Source organism: Molossus molossus, unplaced genomic scaffold (genome assembly GCF_014108415.1).
Source record: "Molossus molossus isolate mMolMol1 unplaced genomic scaffold, mMolMol1.p scaffold_m16_p_13, whole genome shotgun sequence".
Classification (NCBI taxonomy): Eukaryota; Metazoa; Chordata; class Mammalia; order Chiroptera; family Molossidae; genus Molossus; species Molossus molossus.
The window spans coordinates 20,008,159-20,034,575 of record NW_023425348.1 but is presented as its reverse complement, the minus strand read 5'-3'; the positions used below and the strand labels follow the sequence as shown (position 1 = coordinate 20,034,575).

At 40.9% G+C, this 26,417-nt stretch overlaps 1 non-coding gene across 1 annotated transcript; it reads right to left on the bottom strand.

The window, feature by feature from the left end:
• Nucleotides 1-17,087: 17,087 nt before the first annotated feature.
• Nucleotides 17,088-17,193, bottom strand: LOC118629105. The gene has a single exon (XR_004959355.1). It is a non-coding gene; the product is annotated as a U6 spliceosomal RNA (small nuclear RNA).
• Between the last annotated feature and the right edge of the window lie 9,224 nt (nt 17,194-26,417).

Sequence of the window (26,417 nt, the reverse complement as noted above, 5' to 3'; positions counted from 1 at the left end):
GGAGAATGTGGATTTGAGATTTAGCTGTCTTTTACAATCCAAACCATAAACAACAATGTAGTTCTTCTGCCTTCTAAGCCAAAGGAATTTCTGCAGAATCTGCAATAAGATTTGCAGGAGAATAGCATGAGCCCATAAACTGTCCAATCAAAAAACAGCTGATGACTCACCAGGCATGTGTGTGTGAACCAGCTCAGAACTCCCCTTTGAGGGCACGTTGTTGATCTGGAGTGGAGTAGCAAGCCCTGGCCAAATTTGGAATATTGTTTAGGAAATTTAACACTGATTTGAACTAAAAAATAACTAGACCAAATTCCTATCGGTCTTCCAAAGTCATTAAAGCAAAATTCTCAAGACCTGAACATTTTTAACAGTTTCATTGTTGTCGCCTGCTAAATGCAGCAAATCATCCCAATGAGGTTGATGTCCCACTGCCATCATTCACTCTGTGGCTTGAAGACAGACTTCTTCCATCACAGGTAAAGTGAAAATACTGTCATTTACCCAATCTCTGATACTGCTTATGAGAATCAAAACAAAATAGAAGAGTAACTGTTAACATGGTTTTAAAGCAAAATTGTTTTTTAACATGCCCATGATTTTTCTCAGTATTATCTTGTTTAGAATCGTATGCTACTGAATAATTCAAAATTGTCCTTCAAATTTGAGTAGGTCTACTTGGTATTTGCATAGATAGGTGCAGGCAAAGCTTTGCCTTGCTCTCATTAGTACTGCACACCAAGTAACTTACCCCTCTCCATTTTTATATAACTGCTATTTATTTGTTTCAATAACAATGAATATTTTAATATTAAATAACATTTAAACACTCCCACTTACTACCTTATTTGATCATACCAAATTCTCTAAGATGTAGGCATTATTATTACTATTCCTGTGTGCCTCAAATCTAGATCCAAATCCCATACTGTAGTTGTGAAGTAATTAGTGGAAGGTGAGGGTGTAGCCCATACCTGGGAAATGTGTACAAGACTAGCCATACTCATTGGACCTCACCCATATTTACTTACTGGTTCTTAACTTCGATACCCCATGGCCCATGGCAGGTGGGACTTTGCTCTCCACACAGAGGTGATCCTAGAAAGACTGCCACAACAATGACAGTGCTTTAATAGGTTATTGCATCTGTTCATTTTTTTTTAAATCATGTTCAACAAATACAGTGTCCAGTAATATGGTATGATCATTTCTTCAAGTTGCTTACAAAATAGATAAGACTGTTAAGTGCTGGAGTATAGTTCATACGATGTACCATGAGAGCATTGTCTACAGACAGATTTCTCCCTGGGATGATTAGGAAAAGCCTCATACAGGTTGTATTAAAATGGACCTTGAGGGATTATGACTAACCAACAGAAGTGGTGTTAGAGGAGAAAAAAAGCACAAAACAGGAAAACAATATGTAGGAATGGAGAGTATTTCAGTTTGGCTGGGCTGTAAACATGTAATGGATTAACCCATTCAACAAATATTTGAGTGTCTTAATGTGCCAGGCACTATTCCAGGCTCTGGGAATACAGTAATGAACAAAACAGACACAGATTCCTGCCCTCATCGAGTTTAGCACACTCTTGATAACGGTTAATATGTACTGAGCACTCACTACATGCCAGGCACCATGGATTAACTCACATATCCTGGCGAAAACCCAGTGGGTAGGTACTACCATAGTTTTGCAGATAAGGAGACTGGCATGGAGGTTACGCATCTCTATGTAGTGGATGTGGGCAATCTGGCTCTAGAACCTGACCCCTTACTACCATGTGCTGCCTGGGGCTTGAACTCCAGAAGGAGAAATGTGAACATCTAATGGGCAATGTTGAGACCTTTGAAGGTGTTTTTAAGAGGATGGCAGTACTATAAAAAATTATTTAGCCCCGGCTGGTTTGGCTCAGCGGTTAGAGCATTGGCCCATGGACCAAAGAGTCTCGGGTTCAATTCTGGTCAAGGGCACGTACCGCAGCTCAGTCCCTGGCCCTGGTCGGGGTTGTGTAGGAGGCAGCCAATCGATGTATCTCTCTCACATTGATGTTTTTTTCCTCCCTCCTTCCCTCCCTCCCACTCTATCTGAAGATAAATGAAAAAGTATTCTCAGATGAGGATTAAAAAAAAGTTTTAAAGTATAGGCTACCAAATCAAATTTTAAGGAAATTATGATAGAACTTACTTAAAAGGTAACAAAAATGGGCTGGACACAGAAGTGAAGAGAGAAAAATACATAGATATCTGCATAGACATTTCAAGACATTAACAGTGAACTCAGGGTACCTCTGATTTGCTCCCACAATAGTATGGGTCAGGTTTTTTTCTACTTGGAAAATGGAAGACAGCAAAGGGAAATGATGATTTCAAAGGCAACCGAATTGGTTTCCCCAACAGTATAATCCAAGCTTGTCTGCTCAGGCAGTAAATTACTGGAGAGTAGAAATAATTCTATTTATCATACAGAGATAAGAATTAGGAAAGCTGGTATCTGAGCAGATTCCTTATTTGTGAAATTTACATCAAAGAAGGAAAAGTCTAATCAGAAAATCTAATCTCGCAAGGCCATCAAGAACAGCTACTTAAAGGCCAAAGTCTGTGAGCCCAATTCGGGGTGGGGGTGGGGTGATCATTGAACAGGACTGGACCAGCTAAAAGGCCTGAGGAAAACTGAAGTCATACACTGGTCATGTCAACAAGAGTAGTACCCCCATGTGTGCTAAAGCAAAAACCCAGGCTAAACTTCTGCACTGCCCACACAAAGAGATGTGATATTGGCACTTGAGTGATGTGCCATCTCAGCTTGTGAGCAGTAATCACAAGCCAGTGTGAGCAGAGGTGACACTGGAAAGGTGTCTTAAAGTGTTACCTCAATGTAACCCTGCTTTTGTGTGGCACCCTGGAGATCAGCTGCAGCAGAAAGACCAAAGAAGTCAGCGTGTGATGCGAAGACAGGTTGTTTTAGAAGACCCCCAAAATGGTTGCCTATGGCAGAACCACAAAGGTAACAGGACCTCAGTGGCGTGGTGTTGACAGGTTCTAGTACCCCACATAATTCACTCCTCCAGAGAGGGATCCATCTGGGGGAATTGTCTCAGCTTCTCTGTTTAGGAGGAGACTGAATCATGTCATAAAGAAGATAAATGCATTGTAGGGGGAGGGTAAAACAAATACCATAGAGTTAGCCAACCCATACAGGAGAAACTATTATGTTGTTCAGTCAATATATAGAATGCCTACTAGGTATAAGGTATTCTGCTGGGAATGGAGTTATAGCAATGGACAGGACAACATCCCTGCCCTCCTGGAGCTTACTATCCCAAGGGAGTGGCCAACCTGAAATGTTTGTTCTTTAATTATGATTGTGATCATTGTTAACCCATAACATGTTTGGGAGCTATGAGAATGTGTAGAGACCTAAGGGAATAAGGGGAGGCTTCTCTGAGGAGGAGACATATAATTCAAGACCTAGAGGATAGGAAAAGAAAGCTGGTTGGGAGCTGAGGAAGGAAGCTTGTCATGCCAGGCAGATGGAAAGAAGCTTCTATCAGCCCGGAAGAAACTACAAACAGAAACAAATCACAGGCTGGTGTGGTTGGAGCACAGTGAGAGGAGCATAAGGTAGACAGAGCTGGCTTAGCCAGGCTCTTCATATATCTTTTTGAAGTAGTGTTTTGGTTTTCTTCGGGTATATTCCCAGAAGTGGAATTGCTGGATTATTAAAGCAGTTCCATTTTTAATATTTTGAGGAAACTGTATACTGCTTTCCACAGTGGCTACACCAATCTGCATTCCTACCAACAGCGCATGAGGGTTCCCTTTTCTTCACACCCTTGCCTACACCTGTTGTTTGTTGATTTATTGATAGCTATTCTGACAGGTGTAGGTTGATATCTCATTGTGGTTTTCATTTGCATCTCTCTCTGGTGATTAGTGATATTGAGAATCTTTCCATGTGTCTATTAGCTATCTCTGTCCATGTTTTAGACATGTCAGGTCGTCTGCCCATGTTTTAACTGGATTTTTTTCTTTTTGTTTTTTGGTGTTAAGTTGTATGAGTTCTTTATAAATTTTGGATATTAATTTCTTATCAGATGTATCATTGGCAAATATGTTCTCTCATTCAATGGGTTTTCTTTTCTTTTTGTTGATGCTTTCCTATGCTGTGCAAAAACTTTTTAGTTTGCTATAATCTCATTTGTTTATTTTTCTTTTGTTTCACTTGCCCAATTGCAGCATTATTCACAATAGCTAAATATAGAAGCAACCCAAGTGCCCATCAATAGATGTGTGGATCAGAAGTTTTGGTACATATATACTATTTGGGCATAAAAAAATAATGAAATCTTACAATTTGCAGCAACATGGATGGACCTAGAGGGTATCATGCTGAGTGAAATAAGTTAGACAAAGACAGTATCATATAATTTCACTTGTATATGGAACCTAAAGAACCAACCAAACAAAACAGAAACAGACTCATAGATGCAGAGAATATACTGATGGTTACCAGAGGGGAGGGAGTTTGGGGAAGCTAGGTGGAAAAGGCGAAGGGATTAAGAAATACAAATAGGCACTTACCAACTAGTCATGGGGATGTAAAGTTCAGCATAGGGAATATAGTCGATAATATTGTAATAACTATGTATGGTGCTAGGTGGGTACTGGAAATATCAGGGGATCACTTCGTCTAGTCACTATGCTGTACACTTAATATAAAATAATATTGAAGGTCAACTATCATTGAAAAACAAAATTAAGATAAAAAAAATCATTGAAGTTTTATGGAGGGGGAAAATGTGATCACACAAGTGTGCTTAGAAGATTGCGCTAGCTGCTGTGTGACACTGAACTATCGGCGGCGAGAGTGGTGCAGGGGACCAGTTGTTGGTCCCTGGGAGAGGTGATGGGGCTAGCACCGGGACTGTGGCTCTGTAGGGAATGGATCAAAGCGACAGGGCTGGGTAACTGAGTAGGTATCAGAGAGGAGAAGAGAGTGATGTAAAACAATGGAGGAGGAGAAGGTTTGAGAGGGATATTTCCCTGACAAAAACATGTTGGCCAAGTGCAGATCAAAATGAGAGGTTGCTGTCTGGCCCAGAGAGAGGCTGCTGCCCTGTCAATACTGCATTGTCATGAAAGGCAACAGATTTCTATGAAGTTAATGGGCACGTTGACCTCTTTTAACTCCAACATGATATTCAGGAAGCTCCACAAGCACATGACCAGTGTGCGACCCCTTTAAAATTAGAAATTAACATACAACAATCTCAAATGCACAACCTGGATTTAAAAGATTTGTCATTTCACTACTTTAAAAAAAAAAAATGATGTTTCTATTGATCTGAGAGAGAGAGAGAGGAAGGAAGAGGGAGAGAGAAACATTGATGAGAGAGAGCCATTGATCGGTTGCCTCCTGCATGCCCCTCACTATGGATACAACCCAGAACCTGGCCATGTGCCCGGACCAGGAATCAAACTGACATGGGATAACGCTCAACCGCTGAGCCACACTAGCCAGGGCAGTCGCTTCACTATTTTTAAATGCAGGTAAAATCTCATTAGAACATATCTGTGTATGTTTAAAATTCAAATCCCTGGTCTTACCCAAAAAGTCTCATTTAAAATAAAGTAAGACAACAGTATGTTGGTAATTCTCTCATCCTTAATAGGAATTGACCTCATTTCTCCAATTGGCTTTGTGTATTTTCAAATTGACCAGACTGCCTGCCATGTGTGTTTGATTAGCACTTCACACCTTGTTTACAGTGGGGGGGTGGGGCTGTTATTGGCATCTTTCCAGCTGTTCCTGATGAGCTGCCAGGCTGAGAAACCTCCCTTCACTGGGACAATTGGGCCAACGGCCAGACCGACTGAGTGAGATGTCAGATGATCTTTTTTGTTTTAAAGACATGCCCCAAAGTCTGAGCTGGACCCCTAGAGCTCTCTTCATTCCCTGGAACCAGCATCCAAGAAAGAGAATGGTTGTTTATGGTGCTACCCTTTCCCTTGGCCACAGCATTGTTTTTCCTTTGGAATAAGGTGTAAATGGCAACTGGTTTCCAGACCACTTATTCAGTACATGCAGCTGCTGAACTATTCAGGTTGATGTAACAACCTGCCCTGCGCCATTCAGGCTAGGGGAGGCTTCATGGGGCTTTGGTGTGGCGAGAGCCTCGATGGGCAGCAAGACAGGGTAACCAGGAGTGAGGCCCACACATTCATAATTAGGGAGCCTGATCTATTAAGGTCACAGACGCAGACAAGGTCAGGGATCATCCAGATTTTAAAATCAGAGACTAGAACTCTCAAGAGAAGGATGAGACCCAGAAATTTGAAGAGACTTGCTCAAAGAGCCAGGAATAGAACCTTCGACTTTTGACTTCCAGTAAATTTATCCTGTAACTACCTTGGTAAAAAATCACATAGTCAAAATTGCTCTCAGAAACTTAAATTGCCTATACAGATGACCCTAGAACAACCTGACTTTGAACTGTGCTGGTCCACTTATACACAGATATTTTTGTTGTTGTTAATCCTCACCCAATGATATTTTTCCATTGATTTTGAGATAGAGTGGAAGGTAGGGAGGGAGAGAAAAACATCAATGTGAGAGAGACACATCAATTGGTTGCCTCCCGCATGACCCAACTGGGGCCAGGAATTGAACCCACAATCCAGGTACATGCCCTTGACTGGGAATCAAACCCAAGACCCTTTGGTTCAAGGGCCTACACTCTTAACTGCTGAGCCAAACTGGCTTGGGCTACACAGGTATTTTTCAATAAATATGTACAGTACTGTAAATGTATTTTCTCTTATGATTTTCTTAATAACATTTTCTTTTCTTTAGCTTTATAAAAATATAATATATAATACATATAACACAAAATGTGTTAATTTTTTATGTTATTGTTAAGGCTTTTGTTCAACGGTAGGCTATTAGTTAAGTTTTTGGGGAATCAAAAGTTTACATGGACTACCTACCACGCAGGGGGTGGGCATCCCTAACCCCAGTCTTGTTCAGGAATAACTGTATTGTATAGAGCACAGCAAGGTGCTAACACTTTGGAAATAATTAGAACTAAGACCAATGAAAGGAAAAACAGACCCAGATCATCTGTTACAGCTTATTCCAGAGCCTATGCCTACTAAGTGGAAAGGTCCATGGAATCGCCCAGGCTTTCAACACAGTACTTCTGTCTTGCTGCCTCTCCTCTTTGTCTTCAGTGTATACAGTTTATGTAAGTTGAATGGGTGGTAAGGTGCCTACTGGTCTGGAACTGTACTGGCCATTAGTAATTTTTCTTTTTTTAATCCTCTGGTGAGGATGTGTTTCCATTGATTTTCAGAGAGAGAGGAAGGGGGCAAGGAGGGGGGAGAGAAAGAGAGAGAGAGAGAGAAACATTGATCAGTTGCCTTATGTACATGCCTGACTGGGGATTGAACCCTCAACCTGGGTATGTGCCCCAACAGGGAATCAAACCTGCAAACTTTTTGGTGTACAGGATGATGCTCCAGCCAACTGAGCCACCTGGCCAGGGCTGGCCAGTAGTAGTTTTGACTAATACTACTACTAATAACAAAATGACAATTGAACTATTAAGAGCTGAATGTATGCCAGACATTATTCTAAGAGGCTTATTAACTCATGTAACACCGGTGATGAATAAGCAAGCTTGTGCCCTGCTTTCTAAGAGCTCCTTGTTTAGGGAAGTGGTTCTAAGTCATGGCTGAATAGTAGAATCTCTTGGGGAGCTGTTGAAAACCCTGATGTGTGGGCTTCATTCCAGAGCTTTTGCTTTGGACTGGGGCAGAGCGTGAGCATCAGGGTTTTTCAAAGCTCTCCAGATAACTTACATGTGCATCCAGGATTGAAAACCACTGAGTCAGGGTAAAGGAGCAGACAGGCAAACTGGCAATGACAGGTGAGTGTGCCCTGTTTGTCAGGAAGACCACAGGTGGGACAAGTGACCCCGATAAAAAGGTCAGGAAGAGATTCCCAGTGTAAGTGAAATGTGAGAAAGGGCCACTCTAGGCCTTTCACTGACCATGGTGTGTTGCAGGGGAGTTTATGTTCTCATCATGGTTCTTTGACTCACAGCTACCCAGGTGGTCCTGTCCCAGATGGAACCTTTTAAGTTATAAAGACTCTGAGCCAGCTATGGTCAAACTAGCACTCCTGAGGGTCAAGCTTCCCCCCAGGAAACCAGGCACTGGTTTTCACACCCAGCAGGGGTGATGCTCTTTGCCGGCTCCAGGTTCAGCAGTGGAGCCTCATCCCCAAGACCAACTGATCAGGACTGGGAATTGGGGGAAGGGAGCTGGCTTGTATGAAGAACCTCCCCTTTTTGGCATAACCCTCCATAATCCAGCATAATCTTTAGGGTGAGGGTTGGGGTCTTGACCACAGAATTCCTGAATAATATTGTAGCTGCACGATAGATCAAATGGATCTTATGTGCAAGCTTGGGGCTTGAGAACTATTTATAATACTGCTTTTGATAGGTAAATTCTGGATTCAAATAACCACTGGCAAAGAGTTCTTAGAATATAACCCATACAACCCAGCTATGGAAATTGAGTCAAGATAGTATACATTATAACCCAAAGATATTATTCAAAACTGATAAAGAAAGTGGGTATACAATATAAAATACACTATTTACTTTAAAAATCCATATTTGGCCTAACTATATCAATGTGTCATATACTAAATTACTTAACACATGCAACAAAATGGGAGGAGGGTGCTGGATTAAAATTTTACTTGAAAACATTTGGCAAACTAACTAAAACTTTAAACTTTTCAGGTTTTCTTTCCATTGATATCTTTTGAATATTTTGAAAGGAAACTATACACCAGTGACAACACATCACTCTCCCCCCCCACCCCCCGGCCTCGTGAGTGGCCTTCCATCCTGGAGGTGAGACATGATATGCAGACCTTCTCTAAACTGCAACACTGCACAGGACTCAGAGCCCACTGACCACAAGGAAAGGTGTTGGAAGACCACATTTGAACTTGTCTAACAAGATTGCTGGGAGATTCCACTTCTCGGGACTTATCCTAAGAAAAGAATCAAGGATTTGTGCAAAGATTTAGCAAAATGAGAGCAAACAATGGGAATAATTTAGATTTCCAAAAATAGGAGATTGGTTAAATTAATCATGTTATATCCGTAAAGTGAAATACTATGCAACTATTATGAACGATGTTGAAGAAGCATATTGATTGACATGGAAAGATGTTTATAATATTGTATACTCTGATGAACAGGAAGGTTATAAAATTATGTTTCTAGAGACTGACATCTTGAGTAACATAAAGCAGCCCCTCAATAAATATTGAGTAGCACAACAGTATTACACATGTATCTCTATTTTTTAACTAAATACATTTTTGAAAGAGAATTATATATATTAAAGTGATTACAGATATCTCTGAGTGGCAGGATTATATGTGACTTTTATTGTGTCTATTTGGTCATTTTTCTACACTGAGCATATATTACCTTTGTTAAGTTAAAAAATAAAAATAGAAAAGCTTCAGACTTGTGATTGATACATCTCTACAGTCTGAATGTTGAGTAGGTGAGATATTCCTTCAGGGGATTCTGAAGGCCTATAATTGGATGCATCTCTAGTCTGAAACTTTGTCGCTTGCTTTAAGTAAGTACAGCTATTACCTGTGATTTATATCTTATAAAGTTGTTTTTAAAATGTTATCTTTGGATTTTTTTAGGGTGATGAATTTTTTTTCTTTTTAAATTTTTTTAACTTACTGATTTGAGAGAGGGAGATTTTTGTTGTTCCATTTATTTATGCATTCATTGGTTGATTCTTTTTTATATATATTTTTTCTTTATTGATTTTTAAAGAGAGGGTAAGGGAGAGGGAAAGAGAGAGATAGAAACATTGATGAGAGAGAACATTAATTATCCGCCTCCTGCATGGCCCCCACAACCTGGGCAGGTGCCCTGTCTGGGAATCAGACTGGCGACTTCTTGGTGCATGGGTCGATGCTCAACCACTGAGCCACACCAGCCTGGCCATTGGTTGATTCTTACATGTGCCCTGACCAAGGATTGAATCCACAACCTTGGCATATGGAGACAACACTCTAACCAACTAAACTACTTGGCCAGGGCTGGGTGATGAATTCTTTATGATACTACAATGATGGATACATGACACTATGCATTTGTCAAAACCCATATAAGTAACTTGACAACACAAAGAGTTATCCTTAATGTAGGAAAATTTTAAAAAATCATCTAAGGGTAAGAGGATCCCAGGATAGAATACAGAATGGGACAAAAGTCTACGAAACAACCTTACTGACGGGGCTGCGTGAAAAGTTGCTGACCTAAGGAAACTTGGAAGTGAATGGAGTCTGTAAGACTGAAGGAAAATGAAACTGTCATAAACCCTGTAGTCTAGTTGATTAGTTGTTTCCCACAGGGTACGGATTAACAATTCTGATACCACTGTAAAAGCATACTGAAAGGAACAATTAATAAATAGATGTTGGATGTTAAGAGCTGGGTTGTCCACTGAGTGACAGGTTACAGATAAGCAAGGGGAAGAGGCTAAAATGATCATATGATAATAAATTAGAATTGGAAACTTCAGTATGAACTCTAGTTTAATATAGACAACTTGATTACATATTAATGTGTTTATAGATTTGTATATATACATGGGTTAATATGCACATATATATTTCCATGCTCTCATCTGAGAGGGCCTAAAAGCAACAGTAACAACATTGGTATTCCCCGCCCCTCCCCTTTCTTACACAAACAGTAGCAATATTATGAATATTGTGCTGTCTTACTTTTTCACTTAGTATATTGACATCTACATATTTTCTATATCAATACATAAAGCCCACATGTTTTTATAGCTGCACAGTATTGTGTTGTGTGTATATATAACATAGTTTATATAACAGGTCCCCAAGAGTGAACATGCATTATTTCCAGTCTTTTGTCATTTTAAATAATGCTGCAATAAAACTCCTGGGGTGTGCATCATTTTGTACATGTGCAAGTCTATCTATAGGGCAGAGACCTGGAAGTGAGATTACTGATAAAGGGTATGTGCATTTGTGATTTGATGAATACAGACAAATTTTAAAGCATAGAGGTTGTTCCATTTTTATGGGGAATGCCTGCCAGTAATTCATGAGAATGCCAGTTTTCCCACAAGTTTACCAACGAAGTGTGATGTCTACTTTTGGCATTTTGTCAATTCGATTGGCAAGAAATAATCTTTGTAGTTTTAATTTTCATGTCACTTATTGAGTCCAGCTGAACATCTTTTATATATTTACAGCTGATTCGTATTTATTTTTCCCTGAATTGTCCATTCTGGTCATTTTCCCATTTTACAGTTGAATTGTTGGATTTTTTTTTTCTCATGGACACAAGGAGTTCTTTATGGGAGATTAGCCTTCTGTTTGTGATACAAGTTGTAGAAAAGTTTCAGTTTGTCACCTGTATTTTTATATATATAAATATATATTTATATATAAATATAATAAAGTTTATTTCTCAATTACAGTTGATGTACAATATTATATTAGTTTCATGTGTATAAGATTATACATTTGTATAACCTACAAAGTGATCACCCCAATAAATCTAGTACCCATCTGACACCATACATAGTTACTATTACATTACTGACTGTATTTCCTAGGCTGTACTTTACATTCCCATGACTATTTTGTAACTATCAATTTGTACTTCTTAATCCCTTTACCTTTTTCACCCACCCCCCAACCTCCTCCCATTTGCCAACCAACAAAATGTTCTCTGTATCAAATTGTTCTCTGTCTCTACTTCTTCATTTATTTTGTTTTATAGGTTCCATATATAAATTAAGTCATATAGTATTTGTCTGTCTCTGTCTGATGTATTTCACTCAGCACAATACTCTCTCTAAGTCCATCCATGTTGCAGGATTTCATTCTTCTTCTTCTTTTTCCTTTTTTTTCATTTATCTTCAGATAGACCAGGAGGGAGGGAGAGAGGAAGAGAGAGAGAGAGAAACATCGATGTGAGAGAGACACATCAAGTGGTTGACTCCAATCACTGCCGGGGTCAAACTGCAACCGAGGTACATGCTCTTAGCAGGAACCAAACCCAAGACTCTGGTCTGCGGGCCAATGCTCTAACCACTGAGGAAACCAGCCAGGATTCATTCTTATTTTTAATGGCTGAGTCATATTCCATTGTATATATGTACCAGTTATTCTTTATCCATTCATCTATTTATGGACACAGATTGCTTCCATATCTTGGCTATTGTAAATAATGCTGCAGTAAACATATGGATGTATATGTCTTTTTGATTTAGTGTTTTGGTTTTTTTTAGGATAATTACCCAGGAGTGCAACTGCTGGGTCCTGCAACCCAGGTACGTGCCCTTGACCAGGAATCAAACCTGCAACCGTTGGTCCATGGGCCGATGCTCTATTTGCTGAGCCAAACTAGCCAGGGAACCATATGTCTTTTTTTTTTTTTTTTAATGGAAGGTTTTATTTGTTTGTTTGTTTATTTATTTTTTCTTTATTGATTTTAGATAGAGAGGAAGGGAGAGAGAGAGAAACATTGATGAGAGAGAACATCAATTGGCCACTTCCTGCATGCCCCCACTGGGGATTTGGCCCACAACTTGGGCATGTGCCCTGACCAGGAATCAAACTGGCGACCTCTTGGTGCATGGGTCAATGCTCAACCACTGAGCCACACTGGCTGGGCACCATGTCTTTTAATTGGAGCATTTTAATCCATTTGCATTTAAATTAATTGTTGATAGAAATGTTTCTATTGCAATTTTATTATTCATATTATATATATTTCTTCTCCTCCTCCTCCTCCTCGTTCTCCTCCTCCTTCTCCTCATTCTCCTCTTCCTTCTCCTCGTTCTCCTCCTCTTTCTCCTTCTTCTTCTTCTTTGTTTTCTTAAAGAAGACCCTATAGCCCTGGCCGGTTTGGCTCAGCGGTTGGAGCATCGGCCTACGGTCTGGAGAGACCCGGGTTCGGTTCCCGCTAAGGGCACGTACCTCGGTTGCAGTTTGTCCCCGGCCCTGGTTGGCCGTGCGGGTGACAGCCACTCGATGTGTCTCTTTCACGTCGATGTTTCTCTTTCTCTCTCTCTCTTCCTCTTTCTCCCTCCCACTCTATCTGTACAAAAAATGGAAAAATGTCCTCGGATGAGGATAAAAAAAAAAGAAGACCCTATAACATTTCTTGCAATGCTGGTTTGGTGGTGATGAACTCTTTTAGGTTTTTCTGGTCTGGGAAGCTTTTTATCTGTCCTTCAATTATAGATGATAGCTTTGCTGGATAGAGTAATTTTGGTTGTAGGTCCTTGCTTTTCATTACTTTGATATTTCTTGCCAATCACTTCTGGCCTGTAAAGTTTCTGTTGAGAAATCAGCTGACAGCCTTATGGGAGATCCCTTGTAGGTAACTAACTGCTTTTCTCTTGCTACTTTTAATATTCTTCCATCCTTAATCTTTGGTATTTTAATTACGATTTGTCTTGGTGTGGGCCTCTTTGGGTTCATTTTGTTTGGGACTCTTTGTACTTCCTAGACTTATATGTCTACTTTCTTTACCAGATTAGGGAAGTATTTATTTATTTATTTTTTTAATCATCCTCACCCAAGGACATTTTTCCATTTTTTGTTCAGATAGAGCTGGAGGGAGAGAGAGGAAGAGAGAGAGAGAGAAACATCGATGTGAAGGGACACATCAAGTGGATGCCACCCTCACGACTAACCAGGGCCGGGGACAAACTGCAACCGAGGTACATGCCCTTAGCGGGAACCGAACCCAGGTCTCTCTGGACCGCAGGCCGACACTCCAACCGCTGAGCCAAACCGGCCAGGGCTATTTTGTTATTTTTTTAAACAAGATTTCAATATCTTGTCTCTCTCTTCTCCTTCTGGCACCCTGATGATGTGAATGTTGGTACGCTTGATATTGTCCCAGAGGCTCCTTACACTCTCTTTGTTTTTTTTATTTCTGTTTTGGATTTTTTTTTTCTTTTTTGTTGTTCTGATTGGGTGTTTTCTGCTTCTTTATCTGCCAATCACTGATTTGATCCTCTACTTCATTTACTCTATTATTGATTCCCTGTAATGTAATCTTCATTTCAGTTAACCTGTTAACCGGGGAATTCCCTTTTTACTGTATGCAACGTATTTATAAATATAAATATGACGTATTTATATGTCCCGCTCGGTTAACAGGTTAATGTATTGTTTATTTCTGACTGGTTCTTTTTTATGTTTTCTATCTCCATTTTTATGTTTCATATCTCTTTGTTGCAGTTCTTACGAAGTTCATCTACTCTTCTCCTAAGTTCACTGAGCATCCTTATAACCAGTGTTTTGAGCTCTGCATCTGGTAGATTGCTAGCCTTCATTTTATTTAGTTCTTTTTCTGGAGTTCTTTCAATTGGCACATGTTTATCTCCTCATTTTGGCTGCTTCCTGGTTTTGTGTCTATGTGTTACGTAGAGCCACTGTGTCTCGCAGTTTTAGTAGAGTGGCCTTATGTAGTAGGTGTCCTATAAGGCCCAATGGTGCAGCCTCACTGGTCACCTGAGCAGAGTGCTCATGTGCATCCTCTCACCCTCCCCCCATTTGACTGTGTGCACCTGCCTGTTGTAGTTGAGCCTGGATTGCTGCTGGCATGGCAATGGGAGGGATTTACCCTCATTCCAATGGGCTGTAAGGACTGGCTGCAGCTACAGCAGAAGAGCTGCTCTATGTATGGCTGTTTGTATGGAAAAACCACTGGAAACAGCCTGTTTAGGTGTGCAAGTTGGGTGAGGGGTGTGTGTGTGTGTGTGTGTGGAGTGGAGTGTCTCAAGAAATCACCAGAGCAGGGTAACAATGTTAGTCAGGTTGATAGGGACTCAGACATGGCACCTGCCTGCAGGCTCTGGGTCGGGTGGACTCAGCAATGGAACAATGACTTCTGCCAGCACTTCTTTCTGGAGAAAACTGCTCCTCCAATTCTGATGCCAAAGCCAGACCATTCAGTTTCTCTCATATGTCCCTAATGAAACTTTTGAGCTGCTGTCCAAGCTTTGGAGCTTAGAGCTAGTGAGTTCAAATAAGTCCATGCATCAGCCCTTTAAGAAGAACACCTGGGACTCCAGAAGCCCTATTTCACTCAGCCACAATCCCCACTGGTTTTCACAGCCAAAAGTTATAGGGACTTCTCATCCTGGCACTGGAACCCTGGCTGTGGACTTAGTGTAGGACAGGGACTTCTCGCTCCTCATGGGGAACCCCAGCAGCCAACATATCCCTCCCAATTTTTACCACCACACATGGGTATGGGACCAGCTCGTCCCACATCTCTGCCCCTCCTACCAGTCTCGATGTGGCTTGTACTTTATATCTTTAGTTATAAGACTTCTGTTCAGCTAGATTTCAGGTGGCTCTGAATGATTGTTGTTCTATAGTTTAGTTGAAATTTTTATGTGGTTGTGGGAGGAGGTGAGTATCATATTTATTTACGCTGCCTTCTTGATCAGAAGCCTGTTATTAGTCTTTTGAATTTGCTTAAAATAATATGTTGACATGTGATTATATTTTTTAGATGTATCTGTCAATCATTTTAATCTTTATTTAGGAAAAAATATCTCTACCTGCTCTAGACCTCTAAACCCTTAGAAGCATCACATGGTGTCAGAGCCCTGATTTTTTGTGTGATTTATCTACCCCTCTGGGATGCAGGTTTCTTACTAAGGCATCTAGATCATCTGCTATTGCCTGCTCACCAGGTCCTATCACCTGTGAATCTACAAATCACTGTAAGAGTGATTCAGGTCAGACCTCTGTTCACCAAACCTAGAGATTGTATTTTTTGTTTTGTTTTGTTTGTCGTTATTATATAGATCAGGCAGGACCTGTATGGGCTGCCCTATAATTTGATCATAGGAAACTCATAATTATCAGTCACTGCCAGGTCTTGTAGGTCAGACTATTCTGAAAAAGACCCTGACCCTGTTTGCCTATTTTTTGGTCATGACACCCACTGCACTTGTTAATTAATGGTTTCTACCTAGCCTCTGCCACCCCTGGATCATATTTTTTTCTCCCCACGGAAATCAGGGTGCTCATTTCAATTCGGGTAGTTCCTGACAGCTCCTACAGCAATATTCAAATATGCTGGTGTTCCCCTTTCCAAAACTTCTCAAGGTCTTGGTGTTTTCTCAAGACACTTGTTGAACAGAGTGTCTTCTAGCTATTCAAGGAACACAGTTAGATGAGTGAGCAATTCACCATTAAAAATTTACTCCAACATTCCTACGTCCCTAAGTCTTTGAATTATTTCCTTCACATTATACCAAGGAATTTCTAGCATCTCAACTTCAATTAGCATGGGTAAACTAGGGCAGACCACAAAGGCGGGTCCATGTTTGTACATTGGTGAGAATGACAACTCAAGCTTGGCTAAGACTTCTCTCACTTGGTTGTATAATTGCTTCAAAATATACACAGATGATTAAGAATACATGGTGGTGTGAGTAGACAAACAGCTCAGTGTACCCTAAATTTGATAGTCTCAATGCCTTCAAACAGTAACTAATTTAACAGGTCAGTAGTGTTTAGAAACATGGCTGGCTGTCTTTCATATCACTTTAGGCTGAAAGAAGGGTGACAAGGGTCCACCATAAAAGAAATTTCTTAGTCAACTGCAGATAATCTGGTTCCTGTTGTGTTCTGCATTATCATGCCTACACGAAGCTTTGTGGTAGCCAGTCCAGGCAATCATTTGCCAGAGTGGGCCTCAGTGGGCCAGATTTTATATTTTTTTAAATGTTCTTACTGATTTTTTAGAAACAGAGAGATAGAAACATGGATGTGAGAGACACACATTCATCAACTGCTTCCTGCATGCCCACTACTGGGGATCGATCCTGAAACCCAAGCATGTGCCCTGACTGGGGATCGAACCAGGACTTCTCAGTCCATGAGTTGATGTTCGATCCACTGAGCCACACTGGCCAGGCAGTGGGCTAGATTTTTTTTTTTTTTTTTTTTTTTTTTAAATATGGAACGCTTCACGAATTTGCGTGTCATCTTGCGCAGGGGCCATGCTAATCGTCTCTGTATCGTTCCAATTTTAGTATATGTGCTGCCGAAGCGAGCACCAGTGGGCTAGATTTTAATGTAAAAGTAGAACATGCAATTAGAATTACTCCTAGCTGTTTGAACCAGCCCAGTGATTTAAGAAACTCTGGTAATTTAGTTCACATTGATACTTTCAGTCTAATTAAAAATTTTCTTGATCTGACACTATCAGAATACCACTTAGGTATTGCATCTTTTTTTTTCTAAAATAAATTAGCAAACTATCTCCCTTTAGTTTGACTTTGTAATCAGCCACTCAGGGCATGCTGAGCTCTGACTCTAGTTATAGTTTGCAAAACAACGGAGGGGAGAGGACAAGTGAAGAACTGGCTGACTTACAAGCAGGCCACATTGTTGTAGGGTTTTCAAGTAAGGCAAGATAGATGCGCAAGAAGAGAAGCATGGCACCCCCTCCAATAAGGGAGGCTCATATTCATGTTGGAGATTCCAGGTGTTATGTATTTCAGTTCTTTGGGCAACATTCTTTCACAGACAGAACTCAATTTGTAGACTTGGGGAACCTGTGAATTCAATTTATATCATTTAGCAATCAATAAGGTCCAACTTGAAGTTTGGTTTTATTTACCTTAGCCCAATAGCTGCAAGAGACAACTTTTCCTTTAAGTACCATCATAGAAAGTCTTTTGTTTTCAGCTGGTCCTTAGCCAACAATTTAGGACTCTGAGTTGGACATTCTCTTTCTTTTAGCTGTGCAGCAGTAACTACCCACTCCTATAGTTTTCAAATCCCTCATGGCTCTCACAGTGTTCTGTGTCAGTCACCACTTGTTGTTCCAAAGTCTTGCCTTTATTGAGCACTTCAGATGTTTTTCTGGTTAACAGTTTTGCCATTGTGTGGCATGGGCTCCCAGAGTTCTGTCTTTTAATACTAGATGGATTTTTATTGCTGTCACCAGAGTCCAAAGGATGAATCCCAGGTTCTGATTATTTCTTGAGAGGCTGTTGTGTGCAGGTACTCCTGTCATTGATTTCTATATGAATCAAGGTTCTTGTTATATGCAACAGAAAAAAACTCAAGCTATTTTAAGCAGAAGATGATTCATTTTTATATATTGAGTAGGTCATAGACTCTGCGGGAGCCAACGAATCAGATTTAGAAGTCACAGATGACCTGGGAACAATGCTCAAACTCATGCTATCGTGGGAGTCTGTTGGGCACACACACAGCCATTTGCACCACTAACATTAGTCTTGAACAAGAACACTAAATGTGTGTCCCTGCTACCTCTGGGAAATCCTTCAGGAGCCAGCACTGTGGCCACCTGTGCCCGAGTAGAGTCAGTATGGTGTCTACTTTTTTGTATCACTAGCTTCCAATTCAAAGTCCTAGAGAAAGGCATCCAGTGGAGAGGACCTTGGTCACGTGCCTGCACTCTGTGCAAAGTGGACTGGGAAACAAACACCCAATATTTGCAGCTTCTATAATGGAAGTAAGGTTCCTGCAAATATAGGAAGTGGTGTTTGGATGCTGGGAAGGCAAAGGAATGACAAATGTCAGTTAAACTTGTAAGATCAATGGACATTTACAAAAAAGAAGAAATTTTATCTTTCAAATTCCTCAACATTAAAAAAGGGCATTTGAGGTCTTAATTTTATTTACTGACCCAGAATGTACCTTTGCTCATCTTTTCTTATTTGAGTAGGACAGTAAAGCATAGGAGGATTTTTAAAATCAAATTATTATACTTTGTTTTATCTTTGTACTTTACTGATATGCTGAACCTATTTCATATCCAAATATCAGCTTTTATACAGATTAATTCCATTTTTTATTTCTTATGTTAAAATGTTTGAAAAATATTCAGTCATAAAATAAGAGAAACAGACTCTCTAAAGAAACTTTATTCCTGATATTTGTTGGTACAATATCCTAAGCCTTCCTGAGTTTGTTTTGCCTGCTTTGTTTTAAGTAGAACTGATGATGGTCCCATCTCTATGCAGGAAATTGGATTCAGTGAGTGGCAGCCGCAGCCACACAACGAGTTCTTAAGTGGCTGTCCATTTCTAACGCTGAACCCCTAGACATCACACTAATCCTGGCAATATGAGAGAGAGCCAGATCAAAGCCCATTTGGAGAAAGAAAGAAAATAATCCCAAACTGCTCCTTTGATGTCACATTAGGCCATTAATATACATCACATCTGTTTAAAGCTTCTGCCCAGTGCTGGTATGACTTAATTGCACACCTTTGAGACCCAACATTAAGTTACTGTGATGGGAAACATGATTTGTGTCGCAGTTAATGATGAGGTTTAGGGCCAAGTCCACAGTCATGCGTTCTCATACTCTGCACTAACCTGGTTGCGTGTTCTCCATAAATCACGTCTTCACCGCATGAGGGGACCATAAATCTGTCCCAAGATGGATCTTTTCACCCTGTTCTGCTCTCTTCCTGGACTCGGCCTTCTGATTCCCTGGAGTATAATGAGAAATCTGCTACGTACGTATCTTTCTTTTCTCTCTCAGTGAGCTGGTCATTTCTTTCCTGTTACTCTGTCTCAGGTTGGGGGGGGGGTGGGGGCAGTTTTTAGGTTTTCAACTGTATCTTTGAAATATATCTGTCATTCAGATGATCATTTCTTCATGTTCTAAGTATTTTTAGAGCATGGTCCTGTTTTTTGATTATAGAAAGCTTCTCTTAGAAATTTTGTCAAACTTTGTGCAAATATTGAAGGAGTTGAAATAATTGGGGAAAAGTGTTAAAGAAGACACAGGGTTTAAAAAGTTAAATAAGCGCTGGCCGAGTAGCTCAGGTGGTTAGAACATAGTCCCGATAGGCCAAGGTTGTGGGTTTGATCCCTGGTCAGGGCACATACAAGAGGCAACCAATGAATGCATCAATAAGAGAAACACAAACCAGTGTTCCTCTCTCGCTCTCTTTCTAAAATCAGTTTTAAAAAAGAGTGCAGGCAAAACAAAGACATTTTTAAAAAATTCAATAAAATGGCATCATGAACTGTGTTTACCTCTAGGCAGCTTGGAAACTGCAGCAATGGCACATCAGATTTTAGCACAAAATAACTCATGCTGTCACCTTCTGCCTCTACAGGAAAGCAGAAGCAGCGGGACATGCACGGAAGGAAAGTGACCACAGGAGCTATGAGGGGAGTAGTTATGTGAACAGAGCTGAGTCAGGGGTAGGCTACCCAGTGGGAGGAACTGGTGTGGATGTGTGGGAACTGGCACTCTAGGATAACCAGCATGGTTTGAAACCATGAGCCTCTCGCATACTTAGGAATTTATGGACACTTTTTTAAAAAGAAAGAAAAGAGCGTTCCTAACGTTTTGGCCTTTTCTTTTAGTCATGTACACCCTAAGACAGGGGGCGTCCTTTAAAAGGTAGTATAACAAGCTCCTTTTGTTGTTAGCATGTGTAGGAGACAAAGAAAGGAAAGAGGGTGGGGGGAGAGAGGAGAGAGAGAACTAAAATGATAAAGACCAAAACATAGCCAAGATCAAGGTTCCTAGCTTTCCTCAGGGTCATTTAGTGAGCTGTGGCTGAGATCAACATACTAGGTTAGAGCATCTCAAAGTTCTCCCAAACAATCTTAAGGCAAAGCAAAGTGAGCACATGTCCCCAGGCAATTGGAGAGCTGATGCTGACACCAAAAATAAACTTTTAAAAATATTTCCCATTTTATTCTAAAAATTTGTACACATGTTGCATTCTATTCATAATGCGTTATTTTAAATAGAAAATATTTTAGGCTAATGACCATCAGCAAAATCAGTGCTCCCAGAAATTGTGGCCCACTTAGTCTCTGGTTTTGCAAAGCCCTTAGCCCATTGCCATGAAAACCTCTGAGGGGGCTGCACCATCCCTTTGAGAAACAGATGAACAGCAATTAGTTCAATTCCAAATATTGTATCTGAAAATATTGTGACTTTCAGTTAAATGTATTCAACCATTTAGACAAATATTTTAATAACCTGTAGAAACCCAGGGAATATAATTTTAAACTTTGGCCTGTTTTGTTCTCAGTTGAATAAACCAAGGTTTGCATGACCCCTTTCTGGCAAGAAATGCTTAGTTCAATCAGAGGCATTGCTCACTCTAAAAATGTGATCCAAATCTGGAGTTAGTGTTAAATGACACCATGTGTTTCCTCTGGTTAAGTAAGGTCAATAAATCGTATTCCTTTTTGTTTCAGAAAACTGAGATATTTTAGTCTGCTCATGTTGAAAAAACACTAATTGTGAATTTAAGAAATTTGGAGGGCAGTGGGAACCCAGGCTGCACTCGGCATGCCTCTTGTCTTGCCTTCAGAATTCTGGGGTATTTGACATGCTACAGTAAGGAAACCAGTCTGCCTTCTTATGACCTAAAATATGGCAAAAGACGTTTTGAGAAATGACAGACAGCATTGCTTTTTTAAAATTTTATTTATCTATGTTTTTACTTTTCTGTGGTGGTGGTGGGGGGTGGTGACAGGCAGCATTGTTAAATAGAGATAAAACCTCTCAAGCAAAGACAACACTTTTTTTTTTTTTTTATCCTCACCTGAGGACATTTTTCTATTTTTTGTTCAGGTAGAGTGGGAGGGGGAGAGAGGAAGAGAGAGAGAAACATCGATGTGAAAGGGACACATCGAGTGGCTGCCACCCGCACGACCATCCAGGGCCGGGGACAAACTGCAACCGAGGTACATGCCCTTAGCGGGAACTGAACCCGGGTCTCTCCGGACCACAGGCTGACGCTCTAACTGCTGAGCCAAACTGGCCAGGGCGAAAAGACAACACTTTTGAATAATTTAAATTAAAATTTAAAAATTATCTGTAACTGAATAAATCTCAGAGAAGAAGTTAAGCATGAATTACTTCCTTTGAAAAATAAAAAAATTACACTCAAGCCTCTGTGATCATGAAAACTATACTACCAACATTAACATCCCTGTACTGCCCAATATTAATTCTGCAGGAAAATACGTGGAGAAGGGAAAGTTGATCAAGATAAGAGTCTTGTAGTTGAATATAATGTAACAATTCCAGAATACCCAGAATAATATACTCATGTGTGTGGGGTAGAAGAGGGAGGAGAGAATGGGAGATGTAAAACTGCAGCAATTTTTAGTTATTTGCCTGAAAATCTAGCTGAGTAGCTGCAATGCATAAAGGATCAAATTATAAAAGTATTACCTGCTTGTTTCCAATGCCTCATACTTTATCTGGATTAATCTTCCCCTCTAATCTGCTTTCCACAGTTCTTCACAGGCCAGGGAAAACTTGGGAAGCTTTCCTTCCTGCCTGCTAAAGGAACTTCCGAGTGTCCTGATGGTGCTGACACAGCGACAAAAAATGTCTCTGACATGAGGACTTTGTTATCCAGCGGAGGAGACAGATCAACAAATAGATAAGTTTAAATGTGAGTTCTTTGTCCCAGATAGAAGCGTACAGGATAAGACCTGGCAGAGTAACTCAGTTGGTTAGAGTGTTGACCCCATACACTAAGGTTTCCAGTTCCATCCCCAGTCAGCACATATACAAGAATCAAGCAATGAATGCATAAATAAGTGTAACAACAGATTGATGCTTCTCTCTCTCTCCCCCTCATATATAATAAAATAAAATTTTTTAAAAGAAATGTATATGCCCTGGCCGGTTTGGTCAGCGATTAGGATGTGGGCCCAAGGACCAATCAGTCGCAGGTTTGATTCCAGCCAAGGGCAAGTACCTCAGTCGCCGGTTTGTCCCTGACCCTGGTTGGGGTTGGTGGGAGGTAGCCACTCCATGCGTCCCTTTCATGTTGATGTTTCTCTTTCTCTCTCTTTGTTCCTCTCTCTCTCCCTCCCACTCTATCTGAACAAAAATGGAAAAGTGTCCTCCAGTGAGGATTTAAAAAAAAAAAAAAAAAGAAATGTACACAGTATTTTGGGGCACAGAGAAGGACATGTGCCCAAGAAGGCAAACTCAGTACAGGTACAAAAACAAATCCTTGGGTTCCAAAATGCCCCGGTGAATGTCATGGTGAGAACTCCAGTTGCGATCATTAAAGAGTGTGTGTGGCTTTGGCCACTGACGCACAGTGGGCTTACTCCACACAGAGTGGGCTCTGTCTGACCCGAACAAGGTCAGTTTCAACTGATGGGAAGGAGCAAAGAGGGGTAGAGGATGGAGAGCAGCTTCCAGTTCAGGGAGCAGAAAACATTCTCCAAGGAAGCACCAGATTCCTGAAACGTGTCCAGCCCTTGTGGAACAGACGTATTTCGGGCTGCAATTCAAGTAAACTTCTGAGGAGCTTCAAAAGCTGGGACCTGGCAATCCCATTCAAAAGGCTTTCCCAAGCTCCTCCTATTCAACTGCAACTTCTAAGGCAAAGTCATTGTTTATAGCCTGGCCGAGTTGGAATAGTGTAGGAAAACACAGCTTGTCGTGACGGTTGCGGCTTATAACCACCCTCAGACTTAAGCTAGAGGCGAGTTTGAGGAGCTTCCAGCTCCATGGCCTGGCTTCTGCTGACTCCTCTTTGTCCCGGTGTTTGACTGAGAGGAAAGTGTGGGTCCCGGATTTGTGGGCCACCCCTTTTTGGTGAACACCTCTCCCACATTCTCATTTGCCACGTCCCCTAGACCACCCAAAACTCAAGTGTCACTATCTCCCACCCTCTGTCCCTAGGAGGAAGCCCTATGGGTCCTGCACGCCCAGTGGCCCTGCCCCTCCTTCTACAAGGGCTGGACAGTGCCCCCCCACACAGGGGGTGGGCGGGGCACCGGTGGTGGGCAGGGCCTGCACGCCCACTCCTGCAGGCACCTGAGGAAAGATCCTGCTTCAGGGAACCAGGGGCTCCAGGGTCCCAGCCAACCCTGCAGGCAGCAGGCCACCCGCCTGGGAAGAGAGCATTGTGTCCGCTACAGATGACTGAACGGTGCAACCTCCGTGTAACAGACTAATTCGGTGAGGGGGTGTCTGTTAAAGCCGAAAGTTCATTATTTAATAAAGTAGGTTTTCTGAATGCGTATGCTAAAAAATGGACAAATTAGCTTAGTTGTTTTTACTTATGCAGATACATTTGTGTAATTAAAATTAAATATGGCCCTGGCCGGTTTGGCTCAGCGGTTGGAGCGTTGGCCTGCGGACCAGAGTCCGGGTTCGGTTCCCGCTAGGGGCACGTACCAAAAAAAAAAAAAAAAGTAAATATGTATGAAAAGTTTAATTCACAGAAAGTTTTCTACATGTATTACTGTAATTTTAAATTTATACTAAATAGATCTAGTAAATTCGTGGATTCACCGGTCACTGAGAGTAAACAGATGTCCAAGGCTGGGGCGTGGCTTAGCGTGCTGGGAACGTTTCCAGCAATCTTTAAAACTGCTTCTGAGCCGGTTTGGCTCAGTGGTTGGAGTGCTCAGTGTTGGCTCTCTGAGGGAAGTCTTGGGTTTGATTCCAGGTCAAGGGCAGACACCTGCATGCCAGTTCCATCCCCAGCCCAGGTTGGGGTAATGCAGGAGGCAACCGATGGACGTATCTCTCTCACATCATGTTTCTTTCTCTCTCTCCCTCTGCCTCCCTTCCACTCTACCTAAAAACCAATGGAAAAATATCCTCCGGTGAGGATTAAAAAAAAAATGCTGCAGTAAGTCACAACACATGACAACAGAACCATTTCGTGTGATGTGGTGTGATCACGTACTAATCACTGTCCAAACATTGTTTAGGAGCGATGACTCTTGGATTTAAATATGTAGACTATAGTTGTAGATATGTAACATTTATTTATATCAGCAAAATTACTAGTGTTTTTTTCAACATATGGCTTATTCACTAAAATTATTTAAAATAACAGTGAATCATTAACAACAAACAACTGTTAATTTAATTATAAGCAAGTCTTAATTAAAAGCATTTTAAAATTATCAGGTTGTTAATTTTCACAGATGACATACGGACTAGACATTTTGTCCATTAAATCGAGGTCCGCAAAATCAAAGGTTTACTGTACTCCTACCTGATGTGTACCTTGCTAAAGTGACTGAACTCTTGAGACTTAATTTCCTCATCCACAAATTGAGGTTAATGATCTTACATTTTAGAGATGTCTGAAGATTAAAAGAAAGATGTATCTAAATTACCTATGTGCCTAGCACTGGTAGCTTCTCATCAGTTAGTTTCTTTCCAAATTCCGAATTTCCAATCTGATTCAACTCTTAGCTACCGGGGGTCTATAGTTTCCAGGCACTGGGGATATAATGTAAGATAACCCTCAAGAAGCTTATCATCTGTGGAGAAAATGAACCAGTAAAAACGGGCAGTGGGGAGAGCTGTGCTGGCAGAATTGCTGGGTCTCCTCAGGATGCACAGGAAGGAGCCCCTGTGCTGGTTTCAAGACGTCAGAGGAGCCTTCCCACAGGAAAAAAATCAGGTGATGGTCAGGCAGAGGGGGCTGTGGAGGGAGAAGGGTTGCAGATCAGAGATGGGGGGAGAGCAGACAGGGAAGCTGGAAGTAGTTCAGAAATGCCTGGAAAGGTGAAGCTGGAGTGTCAGATCATGAAAACTATTTTAAATTATTATAAAATTATTCCCTGGCAGTTTTGGCTCAGTGGTTAGAGCGTTGGCCCACAAACCAGGGTGCCAGGTTCAATTCCAGCCAAGGGCACGTACCTCGGTTGTGATTCGTCTTGGCCCGGTTGGAGTCTTGGGTTTCTCTCACATTGATGTTTCTCCCTCTATCTCTCTCTCCCTCTCACTCTGTCTGAAGATACATGTAAAAATATCCTTGGGTGAAGATTAAAAAATAATAATAATAAATAAATAAATAAATTATTATAAAATTACAAAATTTTAGTGACTATATTTGTACCATTGAAGCAAAGAGAAACCACTGACATGTCTTAAGCGAGAGAGTTACATGGTCTGATTTGAATTTTAGAAAAAGATTCCTTTGAGTAGAGATCGTGTAGAAGCAAAGTACAACTGAACTCCCAAGTTCCTCACCATTAGCAGCTTCACTGGAGGGTCAAATGACGAATTCTTCTAGAGTCTAAAAAACAATTTAGGATTTTGCAGGTCAGGCCACGTAATCCTAAGTTCTCAGAAAAGTCTAGAAGGATTTGTTAGTTCTTTCTCAAGTGAGATTGAGTTGGGTTTTAATATCCTCTCTATGAATGAGGCTTGGTCCCATGGCCAATTTTATTGCTTGGTTGGGAAAAATGTTAAAACTTTTACACCTATAATTACTTCACTGCCTCTTTATAAACTTTTTCACTCACCTCCACATGCCTTGCTGCTG